Source organism: Aedes aegypti, chromosome 1 (genome assembly GCF_002204515.2).
Source record: "Aedes aegypti strain LVP_AGWG chromosome 1, AaegL5.0 Primary Assembly, whole genome shotgun sequence".
In the NCBI taxonomy this organism is placed as follows: domain Eukaryota; kingdom Metazoa; phylum Arthropoda; class Insecta; order Diptera; family Culicidae; genus Aedes; species Aedes aegypti.
The window spans coordinates 172,389,031-172,408,526 of NC_035107.1; the positions used below are offsets into that span (position 1 = coordinate 172,389,031).

General features: G+C 37.2%; 1 protein-coding gene across 3 annotated transcripts in view; it reads left to right on the forward strand.

The window, feature by feature from the left end:
- The first annotated feature begins 1,967 nt into the window (after positions 1–1,967).
- The window catches only part of LOC5569388, a 356,577-nt gene continuing 339,048 nt past the window's right edge, over positions 1,968–19,496 (forward strand). For all 3 annotated transcript variants that reach the window (XM_021853571.1, XM_021853574.1, XM_001658408.2), the window contains exon 1: positions 1,968–2,707. The gene's annotated coding sequence lies outside the window, so the exon portion shown is untranslated. The remainder of the gene's footprint in view (positions 2,708–19,496) is intronic.

Sequence of the window (19,496 nt, forward strand, 5' to 3'; positions counted from 1 at the left end):
TCGCCCACGCAAGAGCAAGTGACGCGATCAATAGATCAAACACTTTACTAATGATCCGCGGCGCTTTTTCTGAGCGAACGACGCGCGATAAGTTTGATCCTGCCCTCATCACCCGCCCCCGCAGGAGCAAGCGTCTAGGTCGAAGGATCAAACACTACTCCTATCGCTAAACATTGGTTTCGTTTTTAAAGTTGTAAAAAATGTGACTAGGGAACAACATGTCCAGGCCTGAACTTCCGGCTTGAAAACCAGTCGATTAGAATAAAAGGTCCGTTCCGGGGCTTAGAGGGTCAAAAAATTGGCACATAGGTAAATGTGGTAAACTTGTATTATTTTTCATGTTGAAATCACTATTTTGAATGTGTGTTGTCAAAATAATGAGAAGTTTAAAATTTGAAAAATAAGTGTACTGTATCTCGAACCCTCCCTAACTCGATGGTCCCTTCAATAGAGTTGACTGTATAACCTACTCGTTTAAGATTACACCTTAGAAATGCAGTTTATTTATAGGCAAGGTGTTGCACTATCATTAAAAAAAAACTATAAACTGGTAACGTTTTTTATGTGTCTTTGAACCAAATAAAATTTAGCCTTGTAACAACACTCTTAGCTAGAATGCCATTTTTTTCAAAAGGTTTCGATTTTGATAATGAATCTTCGAGCTGTTTAGTGGAATACCTATAAGTAGATGAAAAACCGAAAAGGTTTCGATTTTGTTACGCTGTGGATTCAAGCACTCAGATCACGACTGTTGAAGAATCCTAAAAAATACAACTGGTGAAGCATAATCATGTTTTTTTTTTGGTAAACGTGTAAAATGGTGTAGAGTGCTACTTCCATGATTAATTTTGCCAAGGGGGGTTTTCTCGGCCGAATCATCTGAAACTTTGCCATAAGAAGCTCTTCAATGCGACACATATTGTATATAATATGAGCTCAGTAGCGTTCAAAAACCCCAACTGCCGAAGTGAATCAAAAGTACAAAGAATAGGATCCTGTTCCCTATCAAGACATAGAAGAAGATCCCAAATAGTTCAAACTGAAATGCGGAACTATATCCGCATGTAAAACAGAACACAAACATTGGAAAAGGAAATCTACCCAACGAACTTTAATTACTCATTCACAGTCAGATAATAAATGTATTTGTAATAATAACCATTGACAGCCTACACTTAGTAAACTGCAAATCTTGCTTATTCACTAGTAATTTGTGATTAAATTCTAATTTGGAAATATCAAACTCCCAAGCGAACAAGATTTTTTTTGAGCAGCCGAAAGTCAGCTGCTAATGATCATGCGACGATCGTAAAGCTAAAAGCAGAATCATCGCATATCAAGGATGCAAGAGCAACGGAACAAAACTGAGACCGCAAAGAATGTTTAACGTTCCTACTTATAGTGATTTAGTTTTCTCTGCATCAACTGAACCCGCCGTCTGGAGAGTCAAGGTTTCCCGAAATGGGGCAAACGGCAGAACGGACAAAGGCTGCCCGAGAAGAGCGGAGAGATCTTCGCGAAGAGACGAAATAGTAAAGAATGGAGGAATGTAGAAAGAGCGAGGGAGAAATTATTGCTCACACGAGAGAAAATCTGGCGAGTGCCAGAGAGTGAGTTTACTTTTGAGCCTTCCGCTTTGTGCTATGATTCCTCTCACAGAGAAGTAAATCTTGAACGGACGGTACCGTCCATTGAACTTGATCGTGCTTCAATGTCTTCGAACTACGGTGACCATGCTCTTGAGATGAAAGAGTTGCTAGGCGCGTTTCACGATCAAGGTCACTCTTTCTCTTGGTTTTAATTATGCAATGTAACTTTTTGGCCGCGGTGAGCATGAACATCGCGAAGAGAGCATCGGGTTCGCTGTAAAATTTGGTTAGATCTCTCGTCGGATCGCGGGAAGATCGCGTTTCTCTCGCGAAGAAAATCGTTGAAAATCCCGAAGAAATGAAGACGAGTCCAAACTCTTTCGCGAACCACCAACAGCTGAAGATCACGGCCAAGGAGATGCCAGACAAAAAACTTATATAATAACCTTCAACAAATCGGTATTATTTAGTTAAGTGCCAACCTTAGTACGGTCAAGATCGTGCAATCTTCTGCGAGCAGTGTGTCCAGAAACAACGACCACCAGCACAGCTAGATACAACTTTCTTCCTGGGGAGCTGTCTATCTAGAAGCAGTATAAGGTTTCCTGTATCCAGAAAACTATTCCGGAATTCTCCACCGAGTTTCCAGAGATTTTTGATTGAATAAGTGCCTGTGTGCCAAGGGAAGTGCCTAAAAAATCTGTTATAAATAGCAACGAAAATAAGTGACAAAACAGTTTTATTACACGGTCTCGCAGTGATAAGGAAAAACAAAAGAAAAATTGATTCCAATTTTTAGTGTTTCAAAGAGCAGTGAAACCAAGAAGACATACTAAGAAGAGGTTTTTATTAAACACGAAAAAACTACTGTTGGTGCGATTTGGAAAAGCAAGAGTCACTCGTTCAAGAAGTGAAATTCTTCGGATTTCAAAGGCCAAGTCTCAATAAGTTTTTTGCGGTTAGCAAAAAACCAACTGTCAAGACCAGAAGTGAAGTGCGATACCGCCAGTATATATGAGTTGGGCTAAAGTTTGATTAAGAGCGCCAGCAGTTCCGCAAATACAACGAGTGCAGTATTTGTAAAAAAAAAAGGCGAAATTCCCTAAGAAGCAAAAAAGGTAAGAGTCACTAGAGTTCCAGTATCATCGAAGATGCTTCTTCATATCAAGAGTGCAAACAAGCGATGAAGGCAAGAAAAGTGAAAAATCTTCTCAAGTATGCTGGAGGTGTAACAGCAGGAAGATTGCTGTACCCAGTGTATGGCATATGAGGTATTTAGCGGTTGATTAGGCCGGGGGTTGAAATGTTGAAACGTGAAAATAAAAACCGCTTCCACATTTTCGCCAAATCATTGCCGGACGGTGCGCGAGGCCTCCAGCTGAGATCGCTTTTGGGACGGCCTGGCGATGTGAACTCGCCAATTAGCTGGTTGCATGGGAGTTTTTTTTTAGACTAGTAAAGAATGAATCTGGTCGAGATTGAAATCTGCCGAATCGGCTAGGTATGCGCCCTATAACTGTGCTGATGTGTGCCTTCATGGTTCAGCTGATCGAGGTTTGGATATATTCTTTAATTATTAGAGTGGAATCTCTATGCATTCAGCGGAGTCCAAGCGAAGCTAATTAATTGGACGCTCTATCTATATCATTGAAAGGTCAGTGTCCGAACGTTTTTCGTCGACCAATCAGATTAATGGTGCGAGCAAATCAATGCAGCTGATTAAAGAAATAAAGTTTGTGCGCTAGAAGTGGGATGTTGAGTAAAAAAGAAGTGGGTCTAATTTACTCTGTGGAAGTAAAGAGCTAAAATAGAATAGAAACCGTATTGATATCGGTATAAAGTGTAAGAATGGACTTACAACGGAAAAGATTTTGGACTTTATATATTATTCATGTCAATTCTAAGTACATTTTATCCACAAGTTCATTTTAATATAACTGTATTTATCACAGAGTTATAACCGAGCTAAACACTTTTTTATGAAAATGATTGAATCAGAAACCAATATTCATTACACTCTTTATGGAATTTAAAAAAAAAACTAATAAACATCATGGGATGTAATAGGATGGATCTTGAAAACCTTCAGTTTTGGATGGTATAATTTAAAAATAGCTCGATCTATTTTCTCAAACAACTCAAGAACTTGGTCAACTTATTTCGAAAACATAGTAGAAAAAAAAATCAAATTCATATTTGTATTATCTAAATCGTAACTAACAAAACAATTGATGAGAAAAAATTAATTGTTGAAAAATGTATGAATTTAAAAAATAAAATTTCAAAATTAGTTACCAGTTAAACTCTTCTCAATTTCGAAGAATTACTTTAAATCAAATTCAAAAGTTATTCAATATTTAATTGCTTGTAATTCAAATGTAGCTCTGCTGATTCTCATCCTCGATAAAAGCAGCAATAATTATCAATATTTTTCCTACCACTTAAGTGAATTTATTATAGATAATAAAGTATGTTTCAATTGGGATTTGGCCCAACAAAATGAGTGATTTCTCCAAGATGAGAACATGTACAAAATATCTGAACGCATCGACTCTTATACTACAATTAGCTGAATTCCACTCATATTTTTTGCACAGTACTACTGTTCAACTCAGCTACCATCTTTCACCAGATTTTTTTTTTCTTAATCAGATGGTGTTTTTATAGTTTCTACACATTTATGTGATTTACGCTAAAAATTGTCGATGGGTCGAATATCTGGACATTTTTGTGGAAAGATGTTTTCTCACTCAAATCGGCTTTATTCTGTCAATATAATTCTATGATTTCACAATTGCTGACTAAACTAGGTCAGAATTTCACAAAATTATTATTCTTTGTTAACTTGTACATTTATAGTTGCTCCAGTGATCTTACCTTCCACAACCGCAGATTATCAAACCATCATTTTACGAGTGATCCATTTGAAATTACCCATCTTTCGTTCAGCAAGGTAAAATTATTGACTTGAAGTTAAGACTTTTGAATATTTTTGCACTCATTCCTCTTCAATGTACTGCGTTCCTACGTTTAGTTGCGATATATCTCCTTAAATGTGTTTGATTCTTGCTGTATTACGATTGAATGAACAATTCTTCTGGATTCTTAAGTTCAGTGATAAGTGTAATAACTAGAGGGGCCTGAGAAATTGAAAAAACAAAACGAATTTTTTTTTGTAAGAACAGACTTAACAGCAGCGCTTGTGAAAAAATCCCAGAATTTAGTGATCATATTTAACTCCAAACATCGATCGCTAACAGTACTTCTCTTTACCAATTTACACTGATTCGGCAATTCAACGTTTCACTTTATTATGTGTAAATCGATTGCTTCAAATAGATGAAATGCATCATGAATGTTCTCATCAATCAAATTTCAATTTGGACAATCCGTTTTTTGTTGAACGGCTAAAAATCTTGTCAATTGTTAAGCACTCCGTGTATTTCTTATGGCATGTGCAACAATTAGAGAGCATTTTAGTCGTTTAACAATTGGCGAATTACCCCATGAACAAACTTTATGTGCAGTTTCTCAAAAAACGAAGTAATTTGCTAATTGCATAAAGAAATTCTTCAAATTCAAGCATTTTCGATTAATGTTATCTGCCTTTTAAGACTATTTCGTTCTAATTACGGCTTCTTCTCCGTCTTAGAATATCTATATCGATTCAGAAAGAAATCGACGTGGGATTCAGCAGAATCACAACTTGATCTGCGAATTGAACCGTAAACTCTACAAATCGTAACCAAAGTGGCATCGTTCGGCCACCGAACCCGAACCCGCAGCCTTTCAACTTGACCTCATCGGAAATACCATATTTGAAGGAAGCTAATGGTACTTATTCAACCTTACACAATGGATGGATGGTCCATATAAACTCACAAATCTCTTCCATGCATACCATTTTCCAGCAGATTCCTCTACGGTCCACATATTGAAATGGAAGATGTTGGCCTCCCCAAGGTTCAACTTTTTGGCACACGCATATACTCCCGCGCACGGAAATATACCTATTGAAACCTTTTAAGGTCAATTAAAAATACTTCATTCCAAAATCCAGCCCGAATCGTACGTCGTTATTGCGTGCATGTTGAAGTTGAACGATAATGGACTCCATGAGATTTTATGGAAAGAAATGGCACGAACGAAAATACAGAGTTAGCCCGGCTGGTCATTAAGAATCTGAACAATTTCTTTTCCATCAACTCGCGATCGATCATTGTCTACTTGAGGGATGATGAGTGCTTATTGATTGCATCTACACAAATATTTGGAGATAGCACTAGTCTAGATGGGGATAACAATTCGTTTTCAATTTGGGCCTCGAGTGTGCAATCCGCCAATGACGACGCGGTCGCGCAGATGAAGAGAGTGCTCCAGACTGTGCTTTTTTGTTGTTGGAGTGGTGCCAGGAAATTGACATGGTTTCCGAGGAATGGCGGTTCGTCTACGACGATGACGGTTGAATTGTCCATTGGATGGGCAAGATGTATTTTGGGAATGAGGCTAAATACGAATTAGTCTCAATTCGGTTAAAGAATGGCGCGGATCCCTTCACGCTTCATCGTACAATCACTTTCGCTTGGGAGATTTTTTCATACTTATTTGTATGTATATTTGAATAGTTGGCGACATGTATTCGCATTTTTATGTGATATTCTAAAAATGTTGTGTAAAGTGTGGCAGATTGCTTATCTGATGAATTATAGTATCAGCCGTAAATACCAGGCCTTGAGATTACATTCACAATTATTATATAGTTATATCAAACATTTTCAAAGTGAAGTCCTACTTCCAATAAAATCTAATGTCTTGTTTAAATTTTTACATTTTGTGCCGAATCGTTTAAGTTTTTTTTATTTCATTACTACCTTTAAGCTTTTCTTTTTCATTTTGCTGCCTTATATCGGTTTTAATGTTTTATCTGTTATTTGATTTACCCAAACCTTTTGTGTTGCTTTCAAGCTATTGAGCTTTAAAAAAAAAACTTAAAACAAGGTTCATTTTAGTTTTTTATTCAGTGCACTTGTTTAAGGTTTTTATTCAGTTTTCTGTTTTCATTTTCTTGATTTTTTTATATTAGAACAGCAACAATATTTGTACAAATCAGATGATGCATATACTGCTGCTTTCAGAGTTAATGAAGACAAATTTTTAAACAAAAAGCTCATCTTAACTTATTACAACTTTGTCCCTTTGAAGTAATCAAGATAAAACTTTTTCGGGGATATCATTAGTTAACAAAAATATAATTTATTAACTATATTTTCTGTGTTAAAATAGTGTTTTCACTAGGAGCCATTGCTCAAAATAATATTAGTTTTCATATGAATTCCTGCCATGGAGTTTTTTTTTATATCTATTTGAATGGGATTTTTTGCCCCGGGCTAGTTGATCTCGGAACCAACGGCTTTGCTTCCCTTCCGAAGAAAGTCATTACTATAACTTTTACGACATAAGTGACTATCTCGGGGATGGGATTCGATCCCAGCTCCTCGGCGTGATAAGCGTGTGTTCTAGCCCCTACACCAAGTCTGTCCCCATGAAGTTGTTTTTCATTCATTCATATCTTAGTCGAACATTTGCCCCTTGAGCTATGAACGCCCAAGACATGTTTTGTGCCTAAATAATATTATATTCTTCGATATTTTTCCACCATTTTTTAACATGTCATCAAAAATTTCGTCTACATTGAGAATTTGTGTCAATTTTGATCATTGATCCTGTGGATACGGAGATGCTCCGAAATTCCTTGGGGACCGACGCGCTGCCATAACCCACGTAAATATTTCAGGCTGCGGATTTTATTCTAATGTCCGGTTATTCACTAGATGACTAGAATAGTTTTTTTTTTATTGAGCTTGTAAAACAATTTGCAAAAATATCGAGAAACAAACAAGTTATTGCGATTTGAATATTTTTTTATGGTGAAAATAAATAAGCTGCTGGTTTGAGGGGTTAATAGTTTGACACTGGTGCTCAATTTAAAAAAAAAACTATTTCTAAATAGGATAATTACTAATAGTGATATTTTTGATATTTAACAGATGCTCACTTAAGGATTTCGAACGGGATTTTGTTTGTAAAAATATAACAAATCACCCGTCTATGCTTTAACAGATATCTGCAATATATTCAGTGAAGTGATATATGCATTGTAAATATTTAGTTTTGAAATAAGACCAAAGTTGTAAAAATTGCGTAAGCGGGGTAAAACCGACCACTATGAATGGGGTAAGACCGCCACCCCTAATTTATACCAAATAAAATGTCTAAACCATTTTAAGAGTTGTAACTACGTTGTACATTACTATTCAAGTGAAATGAAATCAATTTGGTAAAAAATACAAGCCAAATCCGCATATTTTTCCAAAATATGGATGCTTTAAGGTGATAATAAGTATATATCTACGTTTTTTTGAATTCTCCATTTACTCCATTTACTCATTTCCTCATATGAATGTTTTAAGGTGATAATAAGTATATATCTAAGTTTTTTTGAATTCTCCATTTACTCCATTTACTCATTTCCTCATATGATAAAAAAAAATGATGCAATTGACCAAAAATCGTTCACCTTCAGCATGGCTTTGCTTTGTAGCCGCGGACTCTAACCTATCGGCTAAGGAAGACCCCTTAAAAAAGCTCATCTCACAAAAACAAAATATTGTGAGAAGAACCTTCTGGAAGTGGATGCATCTATTCTCAGCTCAATTGAGCAACACACTTTAATAAAAAAAAAATCTATACTTCTGAGCTAAGATGAAAACGAGCGAAAAACATATGCAACAAAAGAAAATGAGCGAGTTCTAATTTTAACAATAATACAATATTCCAGTGGAGAAAACTCTCCTTTTAAGTTGAAACAGTTTGGAATCAACTTCTAAGATTGCACTAAAACTTCAAAGGCACAAATCTCGCGAAGAAAGCATCCCACAACAGTGCACTTTTTATTTTGGCTTTGTGCACTAGCAGAAAGCTTAAAATGAGAAGATCAGGAACGTTTGCCAACTATTTCTCCAGTTTTGTGCCTTCGAAAACGTGAGTAGGGGGAGAAGTCGGCCATTGTGCCGGCCATCTTTGAATTCCGAGATGTTTCACCTTAAGGGATTCATAGATGCGTAAGGCTCAAGAATACATCATTTAGTCATCAGCAATCATCAACAATTGAGAACAACAGTTTTTTCGTTAGAATTCGAAGAAATCCTCATGAAAATCTATCATCGCATCTCAGATAGCAAGTGCAATGCAATGATAGATTTTCATGAACATTGCTTCTGTTTAGAACTAAAAAAATGGTTTTGAAAATTTGGAAAACGATGATGGTTATTTTCCTATTGAGAGGAATTGGTGATCATCGAAACTGAGAACGCAAAAGGCTAAACAAGTATGAAGCTTAATTTATTCAACTAAAAACTAATAACATGCATAGCAACAAAAAAACTAAAGGTATGCTTCTAGAGTATAACGAGAAACGATTGTAGTTTATTCTAGCAATCAAGAAAACAAAATGTAGAACACAATAAGATACCAGTTTTTCGGCACTCGCAAACTGCCAGTCCAACTATCGGTGTCATCTGTGTTCATAGTATTTTTCTATCAAATTAGCTACTGCTGTATCACTGTATTTTCTGTCCTGCCTAGAAAATCAGAAAATCAAACATGCATATATTATGAAAATATTTTTTCTATTGAAACAAGAACTATTAAAAAAACGCAATGTTTGTAGCTGATTCGAAGGCAACATCTTTTACTTTCTGACATTACGACCCCACTGGAACAGAGCCTGCTTCTGAGCTTAGTGCTCTTAAGAGCACTTCCACAGTTATTAACTGAGAGCTTACTGTGCTGTCTCTTTGCGCTCTCTACTTTTCGCAGGTAGAAATGCACTCAGAGAAGCTTTCTCAGTCCAAGAGAGGGTCCATTTGTCCATAGCCGTTTTGTCGATTGCCGTATTAATCCAGGTGCAGTTGAGCAGTCGCTCAGAGAAGGGCCAGATGTCAGTCCGTTTTCATACGGCCGCGATGGGCTCGTGTTGTTCTGAGCGAACTCACGAAGATTTTTTGTTGAGAGGGCTGGGAATCAAACCCATGACCATCCACTTATAAAGCGAACGTGTAGTCAACTACGCCACGTTGCCCCCCAATAATAATAATTTTACACAAAAAAAAAACAGTAAGTATTAAGCTCGTCATAAAAGAGCAGTTTGTGATGGTTCTGATTTTTATAGCAGGAAATCATTAATTAAGGGAAATACACATAATTTTGAAAAAAAAATGAAAGTATGCAATAGATTGACAGAGAACCATAGATCTTTATATGTTTCGATTATATGCAATTTTCGTTGAGAACAACACACACTGGACTTCGGTTTTACACAACGTTTCGGCCTACTGATTTTCGCCCATCATCAGATTTGTGTGTAAATTGATCGATCACTACCAGTGTGTATTGCAACCACAGTAGGCCGGAACAACAGTAGGCCACAGTAGGCCGGAATTTTATGTAAAATCGGAGCCTAGTGTGTATTACCATGTTGATGCGAAGTGTCCGGATGCTCCGAATCCCGGACACCAGTCTTAAATCACCGAAAAAGACATTTTAATTGCGGATTCTAGGTGTAAAAAATCGTAATTTTCTCCAAAAACAACGTGTTTGATTGGAGATGGAGCCCTACGTTGTGTGGTGAGGATGACGGGGACGACGACGAAGAACAACTCGATTTCAAACTTTACTAATTGGAACTTTATTGCCACCGAGAGGCAGCGTGCCTACTCGGTGGGGAGAGAAAGAAACTATATACATTTCATACAAACTACTGTCGCCTTTTATAGGTGACACAGTACGGAGACGAACAATTTAAACCATGCGCACAGCAGTGCACTGGATGGTGCCTATCGCAGCGTTGGGCTGACGATTGACGATTCTATTCATCGTCGTTGGGAATCGAACAATGGGCTGTGCGTTGAATGGTTCAACTTCTGCACACGCTAGCGATGATGCCGACTGCGGTGTGAGCGCAAACACAACGTGAAAAAGGCCAGTGTCCGGCTCTCGAAGCGTCCTGCAGTTCGATGCAGCACTATATAACCAATTAAAAATGCCAATAATCGAAAAATATTAGCTTTAGAATCAGATAGCTGACTTATCTATCGTATTTTGCAGCGAGTCAACAAACAATCGTTGACAAATCTGTTTCGACAGTGCTATATTCATGGTTTTGTAAAAGGTGTTTTGTTAAGTTAAACCTTTTTGAATTAAAAACCAAAAATAAATCAAGTGAATACGTTACTCATTTCGATAAAAAGAAACATACACGATTCGCTATCTTACGCAAAGCCAAAAAGAAAATTTGTCGTACTTTTAAAGTAATGATTAGCATATCCCACTCGAAGCTACGGGTGATACAATCGTCACAGTCATTTAACTGATTGTTGCAATATAAACACAGGGAACTATATATATTTGCTATTATCTACAAAAACTCTGCAACCTTATCTCACGTTAGATCTCCAATGGAAAAATTATTATTTTGAGTTATATTTTCAAAAAACGCATGTCCCAAACTTCCTTCCTCTAAATGTAAATTGCTTGCTTGCTTTGCAGTTGATGTATAGATAGATGAATCGAAGCCACACATCAAATTTTCAAGAATATGAATCTGAAGAACCGTATATCCGTTCAAGCTGAAAACTTTATCGATTTGTCACTCGCTGGTGGTGATCAATCGATTAAATTTTCAGCTTAAATAATTTTTTACTCTTGATTTGATTTGTGCTCTTGAAAATTTTGAGGTTTGGCTTCGATTTATCTTCACTTTAAGTATGTTATGAGCACTAACCGTATTGATTGAAAAGGTATTGCATTACACTGTTCGACAAAAAATTTTTTTTGGCTGGATCAGGGACGCGGTTATATGGGTCTTGAAGTGCAAGAAAAGTGTAGAAAGAGGCCGTTTTCAAATGATTTGCAGCACCCCTGGATTAGTTTTTGACAAAGTTTGAAAATTTTGCATTTTTCATCAAAAAAAGCGTAATAAGCAAAATATCAATATATTTTCAAATTCAATTATTCAACCATTGAATTAGTCAAATCAATATTTTTTACCCTAGATCGCTTCAGGGAAACGTGCACCATTTCAGAAAAATATTGGCATCATTATTATATATGAATTTGGAATGTTAACGATCATTAAACAAGCATACGAGGATGTGCACCATATAAATACTACTTATTTTTCTATTCCACCCATCTGGTTCATTATATAATAATTATTATAGGTTCAAGAAGACGCTTGATTATGATTTATTTTTTTGCTTCATTTTATAAAGCAATGAGCAATGCAATCCAGTAACATTTGAGTTCAACAAGGATACGACTACGGAAAATTGATGTGTCTGTGATGTGATGTGATGTGAATAGGGCTGGTTGGTCTAATAAACTCTTGGCAGTAATACAAAATTAGCTGGACACTGACATGTAAGTGGTCTTACATGCGCTAGTCGGTTTATCAGGAGACGATGTCAGTAAAAAAATGTGATAACATTGTTATTTGCAATTTCTAAATATTTCGATAGGTACTCATTAATAATTGTTTACTTATCGTGACATTCATTTTCCTCGGAATATCCCTAGGAAAATTACAGAATACACCCGATTCTGTTTTTGCACGGGGGATGCGTACCGCGCAAAAAAAGTTTTCAGTTCAAAATTTCAAAAACCGTGCAAAAAAAGTAACACCATTTCTCGACGTTTCATGCAAAAATAAGGTTTTGGTGGAAAAAAATGTATGGAAACTTTTTTTGCACGGCCGTGTAAAAAAATCCGTGCATAAACAGAATCGGGTGTAACATAAATTAGCAACAAATAATTTAGTAATCATTATTATCACATTTTTTGCGAAAGCCGCTCAGGCAGGCATGAGCTCTTTTTGATTCAGTCTGTGCACAATACTTATCATTTGTGAAAATTGATTTAGTGGTAACATGCCTGCTTCTTACTTGTAAGATGAAACAATTTCTGGTTAAACCATTTCCGATATTTTTTTATTTTTCGGTTCTAAATTTCACATGTTTTTTGGCTATTTTAATCAAGTTCTGAGATTTGGAATGAATTTCACAAATAATTGCGATATATTCAAAATGAGTAAAACACTTGTTTTTCTGTGTCTTCTTGTTTAAAGAAAGAAAAATAGAAATTACGTGAAGTTTCGCAAAATTGTTTATCACAAATGTATGGATAAAATGTTTCTTCACTTAATTGAAAAGCATTTTTACTCGTTTCGAGGATATGGGAATGGGGGCTCATAAATGGACACGTTTGTCCTTATATGGGAGACGAGTTTAAAATTAACCTGTCGAAATGGTCGACTTTTTTATGTTTCCAATATGCTTACAACTAAACCCATATGAAGAAAACATCCCATTGAACAAGAAACTAACGCTCCATTTGAAAGTTTGATTAAAATTGCTGAAAAATATGTAAAATGTAGAACCAACAAAAAAAATCGGAAATGGTTTAACCAGAAATTGTATCATCTTACAAGTAAGAAGTAGGCCTGTTACCACTGAATCAGTTTTCAAAAATGATTAGTATTGTGCGCATACTGAATCAAAAACATCTCATGCCTGCCTGAGTGGCTGTCAAATGTTGTCACAAAAATGTGGAAATGTTGATTACTGAATTATTGGTTGCAATTTTACGTTAGTCTGTAATTTCTAGGGATATTCTGATAACAAATGGACCTCACGATAGGTAATCTATTCTTAATGAGTACCTTTAAAAATCTTTGGAAATCGCAAATAACATTATTATGACATTTTTCACAGACTTCACCATCGGCTCCTGATAAACTGACTAGCTCATGTAAGACCACTTACATGTCAGTGTCCGACCTAATTTTTTATTACTGCCAAGAGTTTAGTAAACCAACCAGCCCATATAAACATAACAGACACATCAATTCTCCGTATTCGTATGCTTGTTGAAATCAAATGTTACTGGATTGCATTGCTCATTGCTTTATAAAATGGAGCAAAAAATTTAATCCTAATCAAGCGTCTTCTTGAACCTATAATAATTATTATATAATGAACCAGATGCGTGGAATAGAAAAATAAGTAGTATTTATATGGTGCACATCCTCGTATGCTTGTTTAATGATCGTTAACATTCCAAATTCATATATAAAAATGATGCCAAAATTCTTTTGAAATGGTGCACGTTTCCCTGAAGCGATCTAGGGCTAAAAAATATTGATTTGACTAATTCAATGGTTGAATAATTGAATTTGAAAATATATTGATATTTTGCTTATTACGCTTTTTTTGATGAAAAATGCAAAATTTTCAAACTTTGTCAAAAACTAATCCAGGGGTGCTGCAAATCATTTGAAAACGGCCTCTTTCTACACTTTTCTTGCACTTCAAGACCCATATAACCACGTCCCTGATCCAGCCAAAAAATTTTTTTTGTCGAACAGTGTTATAAACTGTCTTAAATTATCATTTTTACACACTAAAACCAAACAATAAATATTTGCAAATTTATGGATTTTGGTTATGAATTTTCTAATGTCTATTTTCGGGCATTCTTATCCGTTTTCATTTTCTCTTGAAGCATCTTTCTATGTATTTTTTTTTAATTTTTCTGAAAACCATCTCATTTCTATCTAGAAGGGTTTTGGGATGGATTTCATACGACTAGATGGTTCTTATGAGACCTTAAAATTATAAAAACAAATTTAAACCATTTCCAGCTCGGAGGTGATTTTAATGCATGCTTAAAAGATGTTACGCTACGATTCGCACCAAATCGAGCTTTTCTGGACCAACACATCATGAGTGCAATTCCAACACATTTTGAAAAAACTGTTCATTTGCTTTTTCGCAAAGTATAGAACAAATGAAGATGTTTCGGAAGCTGTCTTATAATCAGGTGAAATCAACTCACCTGTAAAAATTCGTAACTGCTACGGCAAATGATGTAATATGTAATATGTTGTTAAAAAAAAAGGAAATAAGAGCTTAATTTTGTTATACCAAATAAGGATGATAGTGTTGTCTAACACAGAACACCTAGAAATAAGAAATGAATGTATTTTGAATGATACTATTATAGAATTTAAAAAAAGAGATGTTTCGCAATATAAGTCCATTGAGATGCCTAATGGAATAGGTGAAAACGAAATATAAAGCATCACAAAATAGATTTTCAGCATGTGTAAAAATTACACGCATATGGAGAAGGGCCCAATTTTGTGTAACTTTTTTTTAAAAGAGTGTGCAAAATAATACTTTCTCTTTCAACGGTGTATTGAACACTGCAGGAGTAAACTTACAAATTTGAAATCCCGTCCAAGCTTTTCACATTGAATGGCTCGTATGCAAGTAAAAGTAATTCAAAGACTATAATAATGTTCTATAATGGGAGAACATACGAGGAATCATGAAATTAATCATCAGTGTTGGCAATACAAGTGATTTATGCCATATATGTTCCGTAACTTGAAATCGATATACAGGCTCGCATTATGGAAAGTGGATTACAATTCAAAATCGAACAAAATATCACTTACTTCTTTTTGCTCAATTCCCGTCAATTATGATTGATTAGTAATTCCTACAACGTTATGCTTCATCAGCTAATCCAATTGCACCCATTTCCTGCCCTGCGCCGAACCTATCGCAACGCACCACACGCTCGCCTGTTCCCAGTTATCCCCTATCAACGTTTAGCCAGGAATAACTGATGCGGACAGTTGCATAATTGAAAAATCACACATTTCACCAATTGTAATCCCGGTTCGGGGCAGAACATGTGACGAACACTCCGAGTGATTCCACAACCATAACACCGAAAAATAACCGAAACAAAACGGAAAAATCAAACAATCCGCTCGAAACACTACGACGACCGTACGTGAAAAGTTTTTCCCCAACCCCGGTGAACACTTTTTCGGGTTTTGCACCATCATCATCATCACCCAAACCAGCCAGCATCGTTGGAGCCCAATCAACTGTTCCGAGTGCTACAAACAAGCAGATTTTCGCGGTTTTCAGCAATCAAGCAGCTTTTCGATAGCGTACTTTCCAGTTGCTTTTCGGAGTGCACTTGCCATCATCACTCGAGATATCGTTTTTTTTTTGTGCAGTTGCCCCAGGCAAAATTGGCGGAACGCAATTGTTTAATTGCTGAATTTCCACCGGGCACACACGTGACCGGATGATGATGGTGTGGTGGTTGCCAAAAACATGTAGGATTTTACGCTGCACCCGTGAAGCCGTGGGAGAAAACCAGGATAGAAAGAGGTGTCAATTTTATAAGGTACCGGGGAAAGTAGCTGACAATAGGACCAATTTCGAGCTTGTCGCAAATTTAATTTATGGACAATCAACTAGAAAAGTTGCTTGTTGAAAAGCAGTTACGGCTATTTGAAAGGTTGGTGCCGATTTAGCAACACTGACGTCAGTTTCGTTTATACTTTCTGGGATGAAGAGTCACAGAAGCAATAGCTTGTCAGTACTTGAACACTGTGTGGTGACGTTTCTTCTGACAAATTCTTATGGTTTCTATTCAAGATTATGCAACTGTATTTTGAAGTATGGGGCCTTCCTTAGCCGAGTGGTTAGAGTCCGCGGCTACAAAGCAAAGCCATGCTGACGGTGTCTGAGTGCGATTCCCGGTCGATACAGGATCTTTTCGTGGATGAAATTTCCCTGACTTCCCTGGGCATCGAGTATCATCGTACCTGCCACACGGTATACGAATTCTCACTAGGACAGAGCCTGCTTCTCAGCTGAGTGTTCAATGAGCTCTTCCACAGTTATTAACTGAGAGCTTTCTTTGCCAAAGTTACCATTTTCGCATTCGTATAGCGTGTGGCAGGTACGATGATACTCTATGCCCAAGGAAGTCAAAGAAATTTCCATTACTAAAAGATCCTGGACCGACGAGGAATCGAACCCAGACAACTTAAGCATGACTTTGCTTTTTAGCCACGGACTTTAACCTATCGGCTAAATACAGCCCCCACACGATATTTTAGTGGGTTTTGTATCATCAATTTCGTTCCAAATTTTAAGTACGCTATTGCCCATATCACCTCCGAAATTCATACTTAAATATTATCTAAGTAGATCATTTTCAATAGAAATCGGAAAGCTTCGAAAGTTAATGGTCATTTTTCCACCTCATGAAATTAAGTAAAGCAATGGAAGTGTTGCTGTGACTATCGACGTAACACACTTTCGCATAAAAATTATCTAATGAAACATCCGATCCCATCGAAAAAAAAATTCCCATCGATGACGTCAAGCTTCCACCTGTTATCCATGTTACCGCTTACCAAAAGTCGATGCGGAATGATTAGTCTCAAATCAACTCAAAACTTTCGTCGGTCCAGTGGATGGAACCTCCTCCCCGGAAGCAAGCCCACTACTTGCAACATGGTGTAATGCGATAAACGCTCTCCCATAATTGCCCGTTTGCACCTCAGCAGTTTAAAAATTTCGCAAACCGAACCGCAAAAAAAACACCTTCCCAAATCACACCCACAGTTACCACCTCCTAACCGCGTAGTAGAGTGTGTTCCACCACGGTACAAACTATACCGTAATTCGTTGAAAAGTTAAAACCCAAACCCAAGCGAAACCGAAATGGTGAGCTCGTCAGCCCATCGAGACCGATTACACCTTTTAGGGTCAATCAATGCAGGCAGACGCCGTAATATTTGCCTCCCAAACCCAGCGCGGCTACTCGTTGAACCGCAGTTCGCTGCAGGATGAAAGGCGGCTTAAGAAATTACAAATTTTCGACCAAACCCCGAAAAATTGCGCATCCGCGCTTACCTCTAGGAAACAATTTGGTTCACACTTTTCTTTCGGTTATACAACACCGCGAACTTTTGTTGTTTCGGTTTCTCTTCCATGGAGGGCCCAAACGGCTGTATCGATAAACGTGCAGCTGTTGAGCGCCTGAGGGTCGTGGGTTCGAGTCCCTCCGGTCGAGGTTCTTTGCAGGTTGGAAATTTTCTCGACTTCCTAGAGTATAGAGAATCTTCGTGCAAATTTGAAATATTTTAGAGAGCAAAATGAACGAAATTTTTTGAATTATTGCGAGTCAATTTCCGCAAGTCAGTTTGAAGCAAATTAACTTGGTGCCCAGTGCATTGAAAAGGATAATAGACAGCTATGAAAGTATATTTACCAAGTTGTGTTTCAAAAGAAACACCCAAAGTTTCAAAACCTTTGGCTTCAAATGACGAAAAAATTTGATGTTCTAAGCGCCTATTAATGATGATAGCAACTCCACCATATGCTCCATCCTGTCGGTCATTTCGATACACAAAAAAGTTTGGATGGCTTTTGAGTCAGGTTTCAGTACCTCTTTACCATTCACAGAAGGAGCATTCCAAATCAAAATATCAACAAACTTAATCCTATAACAGTTCTTTTAGTAAATTTCATACCATACCATTGTTCAATTAAAAAAATCAAAATCATGGGATGACATGTTACAAAAAACAGGTACATTTACTGTTGATTTTCTGTTGGGATTTTATGTTAATGAATAGACGGAATAGAAGCTACTTGCGGTGACATAAGCATATGTATTTCCTATTTGATTGACACAATTCGAACGGTTATCCGTAGGTAGACCAGTTGAAGGGAAGGAGTTGAAATTACCTGCGATAACATTTGTATAGGAAATTCCTTGTGTATTTTCAATCTAACGGTTACCAGACGGAAGAAAATAAGCTTGTGCATGAGCACAATTATAATTTACCTGATGGGTATGATTAATAAGCAAGCGAGTGTTAACTGAAAAATGAGAATTGATGAAGGGGGAATTCTAGCTACAAGAAATCTTACGTTCATCAGCCTAGTACGAGCCTCAACGATTCGTTTACGAGGAGGACAATTCCAAAAATTAGACTTATGGTTACCCCCGCAATTTGCACATACAAACTTACTTGCTTACCAGTCAAGCTAAGACTTAGGTGGCCTCTGCTGTACGTAGGAGACGTCTCCATTCGACTCGGTCCATGGCTGCTTGTTGCCAGCCACGCATTCTGGGAAGGGTCCGCAGATCGTCCTCAATTGGGCGATATTCAAAACTCAAAAGGCAATAGATGGCTCTTTTTCAATGGTAGTAAAAACGAAATCCTGAAGCAAAGAAAGCACCACGGAAGATGAACTAAACACAAAAAGTTATGTATTCACTTTACACTTGATTTCTAATCACTACTTTTTTGATTCAGTTTCCTAATTGCAAGCAATTTACGATTTTAATTATTTTCCATACGTTTTGACAGTTCTCAGACTACCATTCTTCCATGTGCTTGTGTTGAAAGTTTGAGAAATTTGAGAATCCAGCGTAGCGCGATCATTGAGCGGAATACAAACATCAGTATCGCCGCTCGGCGGCCGATAAGAGAAACTGAATGTTCGAAAGGTTGTTGTCTGTAATTTTTGCCGCTGGCGCCAACTGTTAGCGTTTGAGAACAAAATAAACAGTCGTTACCCTATTTGATCGACCCATCTTGTCCACGTCGTCTTGTGTCGGTCGGCTTGTTTTCGAGAACCATTTTCACCGGATTGTTATCTGACATACTGGTGACATGCCCGGCCCACCGCAACCTCCCAATTTTTGCGAGGTGGACGATGGTTTGTTCTCTCAGCAGTTGGAGCAATTCATGGTTCATTCGCCTTCTCCACGTTCCGTCTTCCATCTACACTCCGCCGTAGATGGTCCTTCCGTTCGAAAACACCAAGGGCGTGTTGATCCTCTGCACGTAGGGTCCATGTTTCGTGCCCATAGAGGAGAACCGATCTAATCAGCGTCTAGTAGATCGTAAGCTTTATGCGATGATGAACTTTACTCGATCAAATTCTGCGGAGCCCACGA